Consider the following 16,009-nt stretch of genomic DNA (forward strand, 5'->3'; position numbering starts at 1 on the left):
ACAGGTGTGAAGGATGCAGGTGTACACACACAGGTGTGAAGGATGCAGGTGCACACACAGGCATGGAGGATGCAGGTGTACATACAGGTGTGAAGGATTCAGGTGCACACACAGACATGGAGGATGCAGGTGCACATACAGGTGTGAAGGATGCAGGTGCACACACACAGGTGAGAAGGATGCAGGTGTACACACACAGGTGTGAAGGATGCAGGTGCACACACAGGCATGGAGGATGCAGGCAGGCTGGAAATATCAAAGATTCTGTTGGGCAACATTGTTCATAACAGAGCTGGAAGCAAACTGCAAGCCTATGTTACTACTCCTTAGCAAAGAATGATGAACCAGCCTTAGATCTGCATGGGTCTCAGAAGAAGTTTGAATTTTCAAAATGGTCCTGTGGTACTTAGGGTGTCTATTGTGATAAAGCACCATGACCGAAAGCAACTTGGGGAGAAAGGGACTTTTTTTGATTTACGCTTTATGGTAACACTCTGGTCCATCACCGTGGGAACTGGGGGCAGAAACCTGGAGGCAGGAACTGATAGAGTCCATGAAGCAGTACTGGCCTGTACCTCATGGCCTGCTCAGCCTGCTCTCCTATAGCAGCATCAGGACCACCAACCCAATCATGGCCTGCTCAGCCCGCTCTCCTGTAGCATCAGGACCACCGGCCCAATCATGGCCTGCTCAGCCCACTCTCCTGTAGCATCAGGACCACCAGCCCAATCTTATGGAGCCATTTTCTTAATTGAGGTTCCTCCTCTCAGATGATACTAGTTTGGGTCAAGTTGACACAAAACCAGCCAACACGGGTCCTTTTAAAATTTATTTTATTTTTATGTATATGTAGGTGTCATCAAAGACCAGAGGGAGGTGTCGGATTTCCTGAGGCTGAAGTTACAGGTAGTTGTGAGCTGCTCAGTGTGAGGACTGGAAACCTGGGTCCTCTGCAAGAGCAGTGCTTGCTCTTGACTGCTGAGCCGTGTCTCTGGTCTCAAAGAGCTTTCTTTTATCTCCATTCAGAGATGAACAAGTGTCTGGAGGAGGCCCAAGATAACACTGCCGAAAGGCCGAGGGACTGACCCAGGGTCCATCACCAAAGTCCAGGCTGTACCAATTCTTCTGCTTCTGATCAGGATACATTCCAAAGTTAGACAAACTCGGCTTTAAATTCTGGCTTTCATTCAGTCTGTTCTGACCTTGTCTGTCTAAGCCAGTGGTTCTCAACCTTCCTAATGCTGTGACCCTTTTAACACAGTTCTTTATGTTGTGGTGACCTCCAGCCATAAAATTATTTCATTGCTTCTTCATAAGTGTTATTTTGCTACTGTTATGAATTGTAATGTAAATGTCTGAAATGTAGGGTATCAGCTATGTGACCCTACAAACTGAAAACAACTGATTTAAGCCGTCCCCACTTGCAGCCTGCTCCAATTCACTCTGGACCAAAGAATCTCCAGCTAACAGTTTTTTGTCAGTTGGGGGCCATTTAAGAATGAAGTCAACAACAAAAAGCTGGTTGGTGGTAGTCCATGCCTTTAATTCCAACAAAGGCAGGAAGATCTTTGTGAGTTTGAGGCTAGCCTGGTCTACAGAGCAAGTTCCAGGACAGCCAGGGCTACACAGAGAAATCTGATCTGTTTCTCTGCCATTGAAAAGAACCAATTGAAGCCGAGTCAAGAGTATAAAGGCAGGGTTACTGAGAGGCAGCTCTCAGGCAAATTCAGTGTTCTTAAAGGTGGGGGTCAGGAAAGTCATGCACCCTGGTCAAAGCAAGAAGCTTTCATGGGTTTGGAGCAGAGGGTGATGGCGGATGAGCTAGGAGCTGGAATTACACCCATATAAGTTTTATAAAAAGCTGAGCCACCGGGCAGGCACTTGTGGGTGGGTAGCCGGAAACTCGGAGACAGGGAGAGATGACGTGGGTTTTCTTCTTGTGGGTAGGGCTGTGGGCAGAAGAGCAAATGGGGTTTCTTAGCCTGAGCAGGGGATGAGCAGGGGTTCCAACCAAACAAAATCCTGTCTTATTAACAAAACAAAGCAAAACCCCTCAAAACAAAAGAATGGCTTCAGACAAAAATTCAAGGGCTGATTTATTTGAGTTTAAAAGAAAAGCCTTAGGGCAGGCCAGCTGTAAACCTTGGCATCTTCCCAGAGGAAGGAGATGGAGACCAGGAAGAGAGAAAGCCATGAAGGTTGAGTTGTGCATATGTGTTTCAGCCGTGGAGGTCAGCACCAGGGTGACCAAGCGAGCAGCGGCTGCAGCATGGCAGGAGGGGCCGGGCTTGCAGCATGGCAAGAGGAGGAGCAGGGCTCCAAAGAAAGAGGTCTGAAGTCAGCGTTAGAGAGGGCACAGCCAGGCTCAGAACAGACAACAAGGAACAAAAGAAAAGATGGATAAAGAATTAAAAGGAAGTTACGTCTTTCTGGGCTCAGAGAGGTAAGCAGACCTAACAGCCCGAGAGCAGTCCTGTGCTGACTGCACAGAGGGTTGGGTTTCTGAAGTCCGTTTACTCGTTAAAGGGATAATTATCCATCCCATCTCTTTAGCATAGCTTAGGAGGTGCGGAATGTACCTTGCCAAAGATGATTGATCCCTTAGCCAGGTGACTGGCCCAACTTATTAACTCTTACTGACTTGGAGGAAATGGCTTTCTTTTAACAGGCCTGTAATACTATGGCAACACTGTTTCCTAGAGCAGCTTGTCAGTGCTTGTAAACACTGACACATAAGACATTCACCTTTCTTCCTGCAGTGAGTTACAGCGGACGGACATGGCAGAGAAGCCAGGCTTTTTGTTTGTTTGTTTGTTTTTTGTTTTTCCGTGTGTGTGTGTGTGTGTGTGTGTGTGTGTGTGTGCGTGTGCGTGCGTGCGTGTGCGTGCGTGCGTGTATGTATGTATGTATGTAAGGGATGGTGTTTGAGACAGGGTTTCCTGTTGCTCAGACTCACCTGTGACCTTGAACTTCTGATCCACCTGCCCCCATCACTCAAATTCGGGGATTGCAGGCATATAGTTCCATGCCAAGTTGTAAACCTTCAACTCCTCACCCGTAAGAAACCCGTAAGAAACGTAAGGACAGTGGTTCCTCGCCTACTGCCCTCTGACGTGCACATCTGTGACTCAGTGTGTAGATCCCAGTCAGCCTACCCCATCTCATTCCTGTCTCCCACTTGACCCTGTGCCCAGTGCATTTTGTGTTTTGCTGACAGTGAAGCATGTTGCAAGCGAAAGACCAGCCTGAATCTTGTCTTGTCACATAAACATCACAGGTTTCTCTGAGACTTCATCTCTTCCTCTGTGAACAGAGCAGGTGCTAGAATACACTGGAGTTCAGAAGTAGGCAAACCATGGGAGCAGGGGGGTGCTTCAGAAGACTGTCTGCGCTTCTGCAATTCTTGAGGGAGCCACCACAGGGTGACTCCGACCCCTAGTTTGGAGCCTCCTCCCAGCTGTGTTTACTACTTTCTACCCTGCAGGTGTCAGTGCACAACAGAAGCAACTCTAAAAGGGAAGGTTTACTTTGGCTCACAGTTCCTCAGGGCTTAGAGCACTGTCTTTGGCCCCGTATTTCTGGGGCCGCCGTTAAGGGAGAACAGATCGTGTGTCAGAAGCAGTTCATATTGAGATGAACACAGAGATAGGGGTGGGCAGGAGCCTGAGACAAGGTTCCTTCCCCAACATTTTCCCAGTGACTGTGATGTACTCTCTCCAGTTAGGTACTCACTCACCTCTGACATGTTTGATAGTCTCCTGAAATAACATCACCATCCGGGGACCAGTGGCACAACACACAGGCACCTGCTCTATCTCCAAAGCCCATCGTCCACCCCCACCCAACTAGGACCACACTGTTGTTCCGAGCTAAGATAGTGTAGGGGGTTATGATATGCTAACACCAGTCCTGAGGATTCACAGGTTCTTACCTCATCTGGCCTTCATAGTCACTCCATGAAAGCAGTTGCTTTTGGTCCACATTTTACAACCAGAGTCACGTGGAAGATCACAGGTCCTGCTCGGACCCCAGGAGCCTAGAGTAACTCTTTGGACTCTTTTAACTTCAGTGTGCTAATCTGAAAAGTGGATGGGGGGCTGGGTGCTAACCCAGCTCTACTGAACTGGACTGCTGGTGTATCTGTGAAGTGTTTGTGAGTGGATTGAGCTGCCGCTGCTTGCTAACCTGTGACCTGAACTGAACTGCCGATTTCCAGACAACACATACAGGAACTGCTCCAAAGAACCTTTCTAAACAGGTCCACTTCCCCTGCATCCTTTCTTTCCCACTTCCTCTGGTGGGTGATGAGCTAAAGGGAGGTTAAAGCTTTTAAGAACCATCATTAAAAATAGGATTTAAAAAGATTAAAGTTACAGGAGCTTCACCTCAGGCAAGAGACTGTTCAGAGAGGTCAGAGCACAGGGTTCAGAGGGGTCAGAGCACAGGGCCTGCTTCTCGTGGGCTAGGGAGGGTTGGCTCTGCCCCACCTTCAGTGGGCGTGTGGTGATTCTGTGATGACTTTCTCCAGGCCCCCATGGAGTCATCCAGGAAACTGAGTCACGGCACAGTGAAACTCACAGACACCGCCCTGAGAGGGCCCCTGTTCTGCTGTCTGTCTGTCTGTCTGTCAAAGGAGCCCTGAGCCGTGACACTGGACTGTGGTAGCCACCTTGACCTTGGGTGTGTTACACTATCTCCACACATGAGAAGGAAGAGGACAGGCCTGTGAGGACTGGGGACATCAAGCCAAAGCATAGTTGACTTGGATGGAGAAAGGCCCATCTGTAGGCTGCTGTAAGAACACAGCTCTGCACAACTGTCACTGTATGTGTGTGTGTGTGTGTGTGTGTGTGTGTGAGAGAGAGAGAGAGAGAGAGAGAGAGAGAGAGAGAGAGAGAGATACTTATTGTGGTAGTGTGCAAGGGTACATACATGTGCCCACACCTGTGCACATGCATACATGTGAGGGTCTGTGTGAAGCAGGGACCCGCCCCAGGTGTCTCTCTTTGATTGTTCTCTACATTTATTTGTTTTTAATTTATCTTTATTATTTTGTATCTATGAGTGTCTTGCTTGCACGTATGTCCATATACTAGCTGAACACCTGGTGCCCTCCAAGGCCAGAAGGGAGTGTCAACGTCAGATTCCCTGGGACTGGAATTACAGGCGCTGCTTCAAACACCGCAGGGAGACTTTGTATGCGAGGTCTGGCTCTAATTCTCTTGTGTCTCCTGATTTCTCACCAGTCTGCTCTGAGTGTGTGTTCATAATTTTAGTTAAAGTGATAACTAGTTAAAAAAGAAAAAAATGATTGAATGAGGAAAAAAAAAAACCCAGAATACATTTTTCTCCAAAGAAAATAAACAGAAAATCATCAAGTAGAAGCAGAAATGTCCAAGGGGCTGCAGAGATGGCTCAGCAGTTATGGGCACTGGCTGCTCTTCCAGGGGATGCAAGTTCTGTTCCCAGCACCCACATGGTGGCTCAAAACCATCTGTAACTCCAGTCCCAGGATGCCCTCTTCTGGCCTCCACAGGTACTGCATGAATAAAGTACAAAGACATACACGTAGGCAAAACAACCATACACATAAAAGAAAAAATAAATAAAATCTTAAAAAATCATTTCATCCATTTAAAAATGATTCACAACCACTAACCACCAGGAAAGTCTGAGTTAAAAGTACAGTGAGAAATCAACTCACTCCCATTAGAGGAGTGAATGGAAACTTAAGGGTTCTGTGGAAAGTCAATTGTGTTGGATGGTGTTTTGCTGGGGGCAAACACTGAAGTGGGCACAGGTGAAAGGCTGAGGCAGACTCATGAAGAAACATTTGGCTGAAGCAGACACAGGAGAGAGGAGGCTCTGCTAAAGCAAGCACGTGAAGGGACACGTGATGAAGGAGTCTTTGTTAACAACCAGCACGTATCGGTCCGCCTTACACTGTGTAGTTGAGCTGTACTTATCAGAACTCCATAGAGAGAGCTGCACCAGAAAACTTCTGGTGGTGTGCTGCAGCTTCTTGCTGCTTTCACAGACTTGGGCTGATTGGCAGAGTGATGTCAGCTGAGACAGACACATGTGCTGAGGCGAGACACATGCTGAGGCAAACCACATGGAGGACACATGATGTTCGGAGGGAGTATAAAAAGGACCCGGCGGACAGTGATGGAGCCTGAGCTTGGCTTGCTTACGGAGCTGGCTGTGCAACGTTTGTTGGTCTCATGTCTTCACTGATCTTCTCTTCACTGAGAGAGGCACAGCTGAGAACTTCTCCTGGCATTCCTACTGGCCCTGGTCCCTCCTGCTGACTTGTGCCAAGGCCGAGGCATGGCAGTCTCTCTACTAGGTAGTGCCACCGCTGCCGATTCCTGTTTGCTATCCCGACTCCACCGAACTGGACTGCTGGTGTATCCATGGAGTGTTTGTGAGTGGATCGAGCTGGCAGCGCTAACCAGTGAACTGAACTGCCGACTTCCAGACAACACAGATGGGAATTGCTCTAAAGAACCTTTCTAAACAGGTCCACTTCTCTCCATATACTTTCTTTTCCACTACCTCTGGTGGGTGGTGGGTTACAAGAGAGACTAAAGCATTTAAGAACCATCATTAAAAATAAGGATTGAAATAATTAAAGTTACAGAGGGGCCGTTATTAAAAACCGAAAAAGAAAGCAAGTACACCTGAGGGCGGGCATGTGGGAAGGGGGCTCTTACGTGAGGTGTCACTGGGGATAGAGTAGTATGTGTAACAAGCAACGTGGAAGTTCTCAAAGCATTACAAACAGAGCTACAGTGTGACCCTACAGTCCCATGTCTGGCTCCGTCCAAAGGAAATGACACTGATGTGCTGAGGGGCGGCTCCGCTCGCATGCCCATCACTGTGTTCTTCACAATGACAAAGACACGGGAATGATTCTACCAATGAATGGGTGGTGTGTGCATGTTAGAGTGTGCACTGGAATGCCACTCATCCACAGAAAAGATCGCAGCTCGCTCGTGTGCAGCATACATGAGCCTGGTGGATGTTACATAAAGTGAAGTAAGCCAGCAAAACTCTGCAGGGCACCACTTATATATAGAAACTGAAAACTCAAATCAGAGACACAGGGTCACATGGCCAGGGGCTGAGAGGTGGGGGTGTGGCGTGGGCATGGGGGCAGAGGCTGGGGAAAGAGCCGAGGTTTCCAGTTCTGTGGGATGAGTAAGCTCTGGAGACCCAGCGTACGGCAGGGAATGATGGGGATAGCGCTGACTGTGTATTTGAAATTTACTGAGAGTAGTCTTAAATATTCTTACCAATCTCCTGCCCTGTTTCCTCCAGTTCCCAAACTTTCACTGTGGAATGAGCTGGGAAGTTCATAAGACTCACAAGAATGGTATAAGGCTCGAGGGCCCCTTCTTGGGTTTATGTAAGCAGTAAGTAACTGTCGGAGAGAGTAGCTGCCTCAGTGGAATTGCCTGCAAGTTGGGCAGAGAGCTCCCGTGATGCAGCTTTTGTGATTTGTCATCACACCATAGCGAGGTCCTCAGTGAAGCAGCTGTCCCAGGCCTGTGAGTGACCCCCCTCCCCACGTCTGTGAAGAGCCCCAATGGACTCATTGAATCACCAAATGTCTTAGTTAGGATTTTTATTTGCTGTGAAGAGACACCACAACCACGGCAACTCTTATAAAGGAAACCATTTAATAGCGGCTGGTTTACAGTTTCAGAGGTGTAGTTTATTATCATAATGACAGGAAGCGTGGCAGCGTGCAGGCAGACATGGTTAGGAAAAGGAGCCGTGAGTTCTACGTCTTGATCTGCAGGCAGCAGCAGGGGACTGTGTGCCACACTGGGCATAGCTTGAGCATAGAAGACCTCAAAGCCTGCTCCACAGTGACCCACTTCCTCCAACAAGACCACGCCTAGCCCAACAAAGCCACAGCTTTTAATAATGCCACTCCCTATGGGCCAAGCATTCAAACATGAGTCTGCGTCAGCCGTTCCTATTCAAACGGCCACATATCAAGCTAGACCAGGGCAGAATCATTTGGTGTCATCAGTTCTTTATCTGGAGTGGACAGATGGCATTCGTGGGCCGGAGGTTCACGAGGCCTGTAAATCTTCCCCAATGACCCCAGGAGAAGACATGCAATTCAGACAGACAGACAGACAGACAGACAGACAGACAGACAGACACACAGCATGCACACACACAGAGGAACAAAAAGCCAGGCAGTGGTGGCACATACCTTTAACCTCAGCACTTGAGAGGCAGAAGAAGGCAGATCTATGAGTTTGGGCCAGCCTGGTCTACAGAGAGTTCCAGGATAGCCAGGGCTACACAGAGAAACCCTGTCTTGAAAAACCAACACCTGCCTACAAAACAAAACAAAACAAAACAGAACAGAACAGAACAAAACAAAACAACAATAAAGAAACATACTTACCGAGAATATACATGTTGTGCAGTGCTACATTCATGTCTCCTTGTCCTTGTGTTGTCCACAGACTCTTGCCTGGATGTGCTGGACAGATCCTCTTCTCGTCTGAATCTGGGCAGAATCTGGGTAACCGAGCTCCTAGGAAGGGAGGGTCTGTTCTAACTGTGCCTCTGGGTCTAGCTCCCTTAGTGTCCACCGCCTCAGATCCTGCAGGGCCTTAATAATGTGAATTACAGAAAACTTGCAGTTCTAGGGTTGGGCAGCTTTCCTGTGCTGGGATCCACGTGGTCACTGCCCCGGGGAACTGCCTTCAGAAGGAGAGGGGTGGTGGGGTGGGGCAGGGAGGGAACAGCTGTCACTTTCAGCTCTTTACAAGGTCACAGCATGGCTCTTAGGGAGTCAGAGCAGCTCCTCCACCCAGGGAGAAGATTAATTGTGCTGACAGGGAGGCATGACGTGAGCCGTGGGCTGGAGGTTCACGAGGCCTGTAAATCTTCCCCAATGACCCCATTATCTATCTTGTGGTGCTGCCAACCAAGTTAACTCTGATTTCAAATGAGCCCAAGGGCCTGATATGACAGTTTGTAAAAACCGATTCTGTTTAACTTTCTGCATGTCTGTGTGTGGTGTACACATATCTATGTCTTTACGTGTGGGTGCAGAACCACACGTAGAAGCCAGACATCAGGTCTTCCCCTATAGCTCTCCACTGTACTTTTTCGAGCCAGGGTTCCTTACTGAGCCTGGAGCTCAACAATTCAGCAAAGCTAGCCTGCCAGTGAGTCTCAGGGATCCTTGTGTCCCCGCCTTCCCTGAGCTGAAATTAGAGGCATGTAACGGGGTACTATACGATTTAGGTGGATAGTGAGGATCCAGACCAGGTCTCTATGCCTCTGTGACAATACTTCACTGACAGTCATCTTCCTAGTATTCAACCCACCGACTATATAATCTGTGACCCATTGAACCTATCAATGTACCACTCACAAGGTAAACGACACAGATATTCTAGTACCTCAAAAGGTTCCCTGGTGTCCCCTCTTAGTCAGCTTGGCCTTACCCAGCAGTAACGACCCTTCTGACTTCAATTAGGATAGAGCTGGCTTGGTTTTGAATTTCTTATTAAAATGACCATACGTGCTGGCCACGGTAGCAGCAAAACCTTAGCTACTCTGGAAGCTAAGGCAGGAGGACTGAGCGCTCAAGGCCAGTTTGGCCAATTTAGTAAGACTTTGGCTCTCTGGCTGTTCTGGAATTCCCTGTGTAGCCCGCGCTGGCCTCAACTCACAGAGATCTGCCTTCCTCTGCTCCCCGAGTGCCGGGATTAAAGGCATGTGTCCCTATGCCTGGCTCAAAATAAAAAAAATTTAAATGAAGGACTGTTAATGTAAGCCAGTGTTAGAGGGCTTACCTAGCATGTGAAAAAGAGAAAGAATCATAAAGCGTCATTCAAAGTATGTAAGTACGGTAGGTAGTAGTAGAATTAGTAGTAGTGATAGTAGTGGTGGTAGCAGCAGCAGCAGCAGCAGCAGCAGCAGCAGCAGTATCTGGCTCCAAATTATGTCCAACATTCACTTACGTTTAGCACTAACTTGGTCTTTTTCATTTCTGTATGCTAGCCCCCAAAATAGACTATACTTTGTAAATTCTACTACGTTCTACACGTGCTCATAGTTTTACATCTATATCTGTAGACATAGATATATATTGATATAGACATCAAGAATGAGATGATATCTAGAGACTTGGCTCAGTGATTAAGAGCACTTGTTGCTTTTACAGAGGACCCAGGCTCACTTCCCGGCACTGTACAGTGGATCCCGATTGCCATAAGTCTGGTTGGGGGAGGGTGTCCTACAGATGCCAAACAAGGGCAGTGGGGCTGGTTGGTGTGTGACTGTGGTGAAGCTGCTTTGGACCCTGGGTATTTAGGGGACAGGGGACGGGTTCAGCTTTTTGGGATAAACCTAGAGGAGAAGAATGCTGGGTCTGCCTTGCTCCTTTCTGCCCTGATTGGGGAGTGGTGGTGGTGGTGGTGGGGCACAGTAAAGCTGGATCTGTGGGGCCTTTCCCAGCATCAGCTGGAAGGCCTGTGTTCTAACACTAGCCATTTTATATCTGTCAGGGTCAAAGTTCCTTTTTGGAGTCAGGGGTCCCACAATGTAGCTCAGGTTAGTCTCAACTTTTCAGTCCTGTGTCCTTGCCTCCGGGTGCTGGAATCTGGGTGTGTGATTCAGATCCTGCTTAGAGATTCCTGGTGTGTCCAACGTACAAAGCTGCTAATTCTCTAGGCACAGATCCTGCCAGTAAATTGTGATGCTGTTGGCCACTGTTCCAGTTTGTGTTCTGTTGCTATGATAAATTCCAAAAGCAACCTGGGGAAGAAAGGATTTCATCTTATACTTCCAGGTCACAGTCCATCACTGAGGGAAGTCGGGGAGAGAACTCAAGGCCCACGCTTGAGGCAGAACCACGGATTACTGACTGACCCCCTCTGGCTCCTGCTCAGCCAGCTTTCTTATACACTCCAGGACCATCTACCTAGGGATAGAACACCCACGGTGGGCTGGATATGACTATTATTAATTAGCAATGAAGACAAGGCCCCACAGACATGCCCGCCCACAAGCCAATCTGATGAAAGCAGTGTTCCCATTAAGACTGGTTCCCTTGCGTAACTATGGACTGTGACAAGTTGACAGCTGACACTAACCACAGACCTGTGTCTCTCTCTTAGGTCTTGACTTCAATTAGAAGAACCTATGGATGCTCCAATCTGTATTTCTCAGGTCTTTTGTGGGATTTCAGACAAGTGGGTATTTTGTCCCTAAAAGCTTTACTTTTTAAAAATGAGTAGTGGCAAGGATTGAACCCAGGACCCTGTGAATGTTAGGTCAGTGCTGTACCACTGAGCAACAGTCTCAGCTTGCCAAAGCCTTCTTTTCATGGGAATTTTAGTCTCAGTGACACCATGTAATTTTCTCAACCATATTTCATACTTATATACTGTGACCACTGTTGAGACTCAAACCCATAACAAATAAGAGATCAAAAGATGTGAGCTCCCTCCAGGTCGGGCTATAATCTCAGCATCTGTGAGGGAAAGGCCAGGACTTTATCAGGATGCCCTGAACCTATGAGCTAAAGTAAATTCCTCCTCCCTTAAGTTGCTTCTGTCAGGGATTCTGTCACAGCAATGAGAACAGTAACCAAAACAGAAAAATTGGCACCAAAAGCTGGGCTTGTTGCTATGATAAAACTGACCAAGTTGTCCACAGCCCCCAACCCCAGGCTGATATATGGAAGACATTTGTAGAGTGAGGAGCTCTGGGCTAGAGAAGCAAGTTCTAGAACGATGCAAAGAGACCTTATTCTAGCAGGAGGTGGAAGGCCAGATGTAACCAGAAGTGTAAAGACCACTCATGACACCAGATGTAGCCAAAAGTGTAAAGCCCACTCATGACATCAGATATAGCCAGAAGTGTAAAAGACAGCTCATGAGGTTTTAGATGGGAACAGGGACATTATTAGGAACTGCATTGGTGGCCATTACTGTTACATTCTGTCAAAGAGTCCAGCTGTTTTGTCCTAAGTCCTGAGAATTTGAGTCAAATGTAATTAAAATGTTTAAAGAGAGCACAGGATAGCATTCAATCTATGGCATTGCCATGCTGGCTTCGTTTAGCCATATTTATAGTGAGAACTGAGGACAGTGGCAGAGGGGAAGGTGTGAAATGTGCAGTTTGGTGAGAAGAAAAGGACAAACAAGGAGAAACCTGTGGACAAAGCAAGCCCTGAACACAGAATGTGGTGGAGAGATAGGTACAGTCAGAGAGAGGTTAACTTTCTGCATGGGGAAATAGGACAAGACCCAGCATGTAAAACATGCAAGCAACTTTGAAAGACTTTAATTTTAGATACAAAGTATCTGAGAAGATAATGCAACATAGGTACCCAGTAAAAAACCTAGGCCCAGGAGCTTGAGGAGATGGCACCATTGGTAAATGTACTTGCCTGCAGTCATGAACACCTGACTGGTCCTCAGAACCTATTTTTAAAGAAAAACAAAACAAACAAAAGCAAAACACACAAAGTCCCACCCCTAACCAAGAAGCTATAACAGTGAATGCCTGCCTAGAGAGGGAAATCAGTCTTCTTCAATGGAGTGTCATTGGGTACCAACCACAGACCAGGCCAGGCTCCATGCCCAGGAATAGCTGGCCAACACAAAACAGACTCCATGTTTTTTTATGTGTGTTTTGTTGTTGTTGTTGTTGTTTTATAGTATGGTGTTTTTTTTGTCTTTGTTTTCTCGAGTTTGTTTTGTTTGGTTGATTTTTGAGAGGGGAGAGAGAACATGATGTTGGGTGGGTAGGGAAGTTGAGAGGATCTGGGAGGACTTGGAAGAAGGGAAAGAATATGTTCAAAATATATTGTATGAAAAAAATTTTATTATAAAATGTAATAAAAATAGTTGGACATGGTGGCACATATCTTTAATTCCAACATGAGGCAGAGGCAGAGGCAGAGGCAGAGGCAGAGGCAGAGGCAGAGGCAGAGGCAGAGGCAGAGGCAGAGGCAGAGGCAGAGGCAGAGGCAGAGGCAGAGGCAGAGGCAGAGGCAGAGGCAGAGGCAGAGGCAGAGGCAGAGGCAGAGGCAGAGGCAGAGGCAGAGGCAGAGGCAGAGGCAGAGGCAGAGGCAGAGGCAGAGGCAGAGGCAGAGGCAGAGGCAGAGGCAGAGGATCTCTGTGAGTTTGAGCTCATCCTGGCCTATAGAGCTAATTACAGGAAATCTTGGGCTACACAGAGAAATCCTATTTAAAAAACTAACTTACTAACTAACTAATAGGATAAAGACTGGGCATAGTGATACGTGTCTGTAATCTTGGTGCTGGGAAAACAGAGACAGGTAGACTTATGTGGTTCACTGGCCATGCAGTCTAGGTAACCAACAAATTCCAGATCAAAGAGAGACTCCTAAAAATAAAATTAGGGATCTGGATTAGCTCACTGCATCCATATCTGTCTCTCTGGAGCCACAGTGGGTCAGTCGTGAGGCTCCACAAACTCTCCAGGTAGGGCAAGGTGACAGCTGTCCTGCTCCATGCTGACAGTGTCACTGTACATTGTTCAGGGAACTCAGGAGAGCCTCTTGCTTACTGTCTGTCCAGGCACTGAGTTAGGAGGTGCTAATGTGTTGCCAACATTCCTGCATGGCTGCAGAAAGGACAGCTTAACATGGTTCCTGCCCCTGGAGCAGCGACAGCAGTGTGTGGGCCTCCATGAGTGCTGACAGTAGCTGTAGGCATAAAGCTTGTTTGTATAATAATGTACATATTTTACTTTATGTCCCTCCTTTGGGGGAATGTGCTTTCTGCCAAAGTTAATAACTCCTTGATAATCAGAGGCAGCATAATTCCAGGAAGTAAGAATGTGTCTCTGTGATGATAAGAACTTTAAGGCAGCCCTTAATGCTGTGGGAAAGAACTCTGAAAACATAAGTTCGAGGATATATAAATCAGTGTAAGAGCCATCCTTTACAGAATTTCTCAACTATGCAAAATATAGGGATGCAACATGAACTGTATGTGGGACTCCATGGACCCGAAAGAACAAAGGCAGCTGAACTAAAGAGCCAGCTTGTCAGAAAGATTAAGAAAGATGATAAATAGAGTTTAGTAGTGGTGATCTCATGGCAATATCCTACCCATCAAAGCTTATTGTTTGTGTTTACAAAGGCAGGCAGACTTTTGAGTTCAAGGTCAGCCTGGAACAGAGCAAATTTAGGTATAGGTGTGGTGAGAATGGTGATTTCAGGGTGGGAGCCCACCTAGCTAAGTTTATTGTTTGTGTTTACAAAGACAGGTAGATCTCTGAGTTCATTTGCTATGTTTAAAAAATGTACTTGCTGTTCTTTTCTAAGAACCAAAGGGCTAAGGTCATAAAATTCTGATTCATGGGATAATCAAAGGGAACCTGGGGTTGCAGGGGTGATATCTAGAAAAGCCTCAGCATGGCTATCTAATTGGTGGGGGCCGCTCTGCTTAGCTCTGGCCACCATGTTCTGCACTAGAAGTAGCCAGAAGCCATGTGCACCACAGCTAGAAGCAGCCAGAGGCCAAGCGTGCTGCAACTAGACCCCAGAGACACCAGCATGAGGGATGGCTCTGCCAATCCCCCATGCTGCATCGAACCCCAGACAATATCTGGCATCCTTGAAGTACCCAGTAGAAATGAGACTCTTAAAACTTAATGATTATCTAAAGGATTTATATATTTGGAAATGCTCAATTAACAAGATGCCCACACAATTAGAGTTGTTACCCAATATCTAACCTTTTGATAGAAGTTGCTACCCAGGACAGCTTTTGACCCATCTGTGGTTCTCCATGGCTGATAGCCTCCTTCTTCTCCTCCCCTTCCAATATTTCTTCCCTCTCCTTCCTCTTTCTTTCCCTTCCCCTTCCTCTCTTTCTCCCCCAGCTCCACCTCCTCTTCTACTGCCTAATCACCAAGCTCCACTGTGAATACAATGTAGCAGAATAAGTATCCTGCTACATGGAGTAAATGACTGAACTGATATTTAAATAAAAGACTGGTCTGCAAGAGAGAGCTACCTAGAGAGAGCTACCTAGAGAGCCAACACAGTTCTTTTAGAATTCTTCTATCAGGTTTTCTGACTTTGGTCAGAAAACCCATGAGCTTCCCAGAGAACTGTCTAGAGAGCTATCTCAAGCAGATCACAGAGCTGTCAGCTTGCACCCATCACTGACTTCGCATTGTTTTGTCTACAGCTTCCAAACACCCCTTCTTCAGGACCCCCAACCAAGCCAATGCTGGTCCTTGGCAATTGTATCTTAGATATTGCTCTCTGCTGCTCTGAGTCCTCTCAGCTATGGAGCTGGCCCAGAGAGGACCCGCCTCCCTGTGTTCCTATGGAGACTCCGTGAGTCACCCAGATAGAGCAGTTGGTGTGCATATCTCATGTGCGCTATGCTGTGTCCTTATTTTTCATTTTGTTTCTCTCATCCATTGATTATCATTGTAAATAGTTCTCTTTCCTTAGGTTGATGAATTGCTTCTAATGTGTTTTCAGTGGCTGGGGAGATGATTTGTTGGACAAAACACTATAAGCACGAGCATAAGTGTTTAGATCTTCAGAACCATCTAAAAGTAGGGCAGACATGGTGGCTACCTACAGTCCCACGGCTTGGGAGGCAGAGAAGAAGTATTCAATGGGCAAACTGGCGAGCTGATTAGCCAGAACTGGTACACTCCAGGCTCAGCAAGAGACCCTGCCTTGGGGAAATAAAAATGGAGAGCAACTGAGAAAGATATTTGATGTCAACTTCAGGCCTCCATGTAATGCACACACATGCATGCAAACATGTATGCAACACACACACACACTTCATTTATTTATTTATTTACATTAAAAACTACCCCCCCAAATACATTTTGATCCTACCCTTTGTCTCTTCAACCACTCCCAACCCACCCAACTTCCAACTTCATATTCTCTCTCTCAAAACAAAACAAGAAACAAAAATAAAAACTCAGGCTGACAAAAATTACCAAGAACAAA

The 16,009-nt window shown here is 47.0% G+C and overlaps 1 non-coding gene across 1 annotated transcript; it reads left to right on the forward strand.

The window, feature by feature from the left end:
* The first annotated feature begins 15,064 nt into the window (after window positions 1-15,064).
* LOC117709668 (U7 small nuclear RNA) lies at window positions 15,065-15,123 on the forward strand. The gene has a single exon (XR_004606916.1). It is a non-coding gene; the product is annotated as a U7 small nuclear RNA (small nuclear RNA).
* Window positions 15,124-16,009: the final 886 nt, after the last annotated feature.

This window comes from Arvicanthis niloticus, chromosome 5 (assembly GCF_011762505.2).
Source record: "Arvicanthis niloticus isolate mArvNil1 chromosome 5, mArvNil1.pat.X, whole genome shotgun sequence".
NCBI lineage: Eukaryota > Metazoa > Chordata > Mammalia > Rodentia > Muridae > Arvicanthis > Arvicanthis niloticus.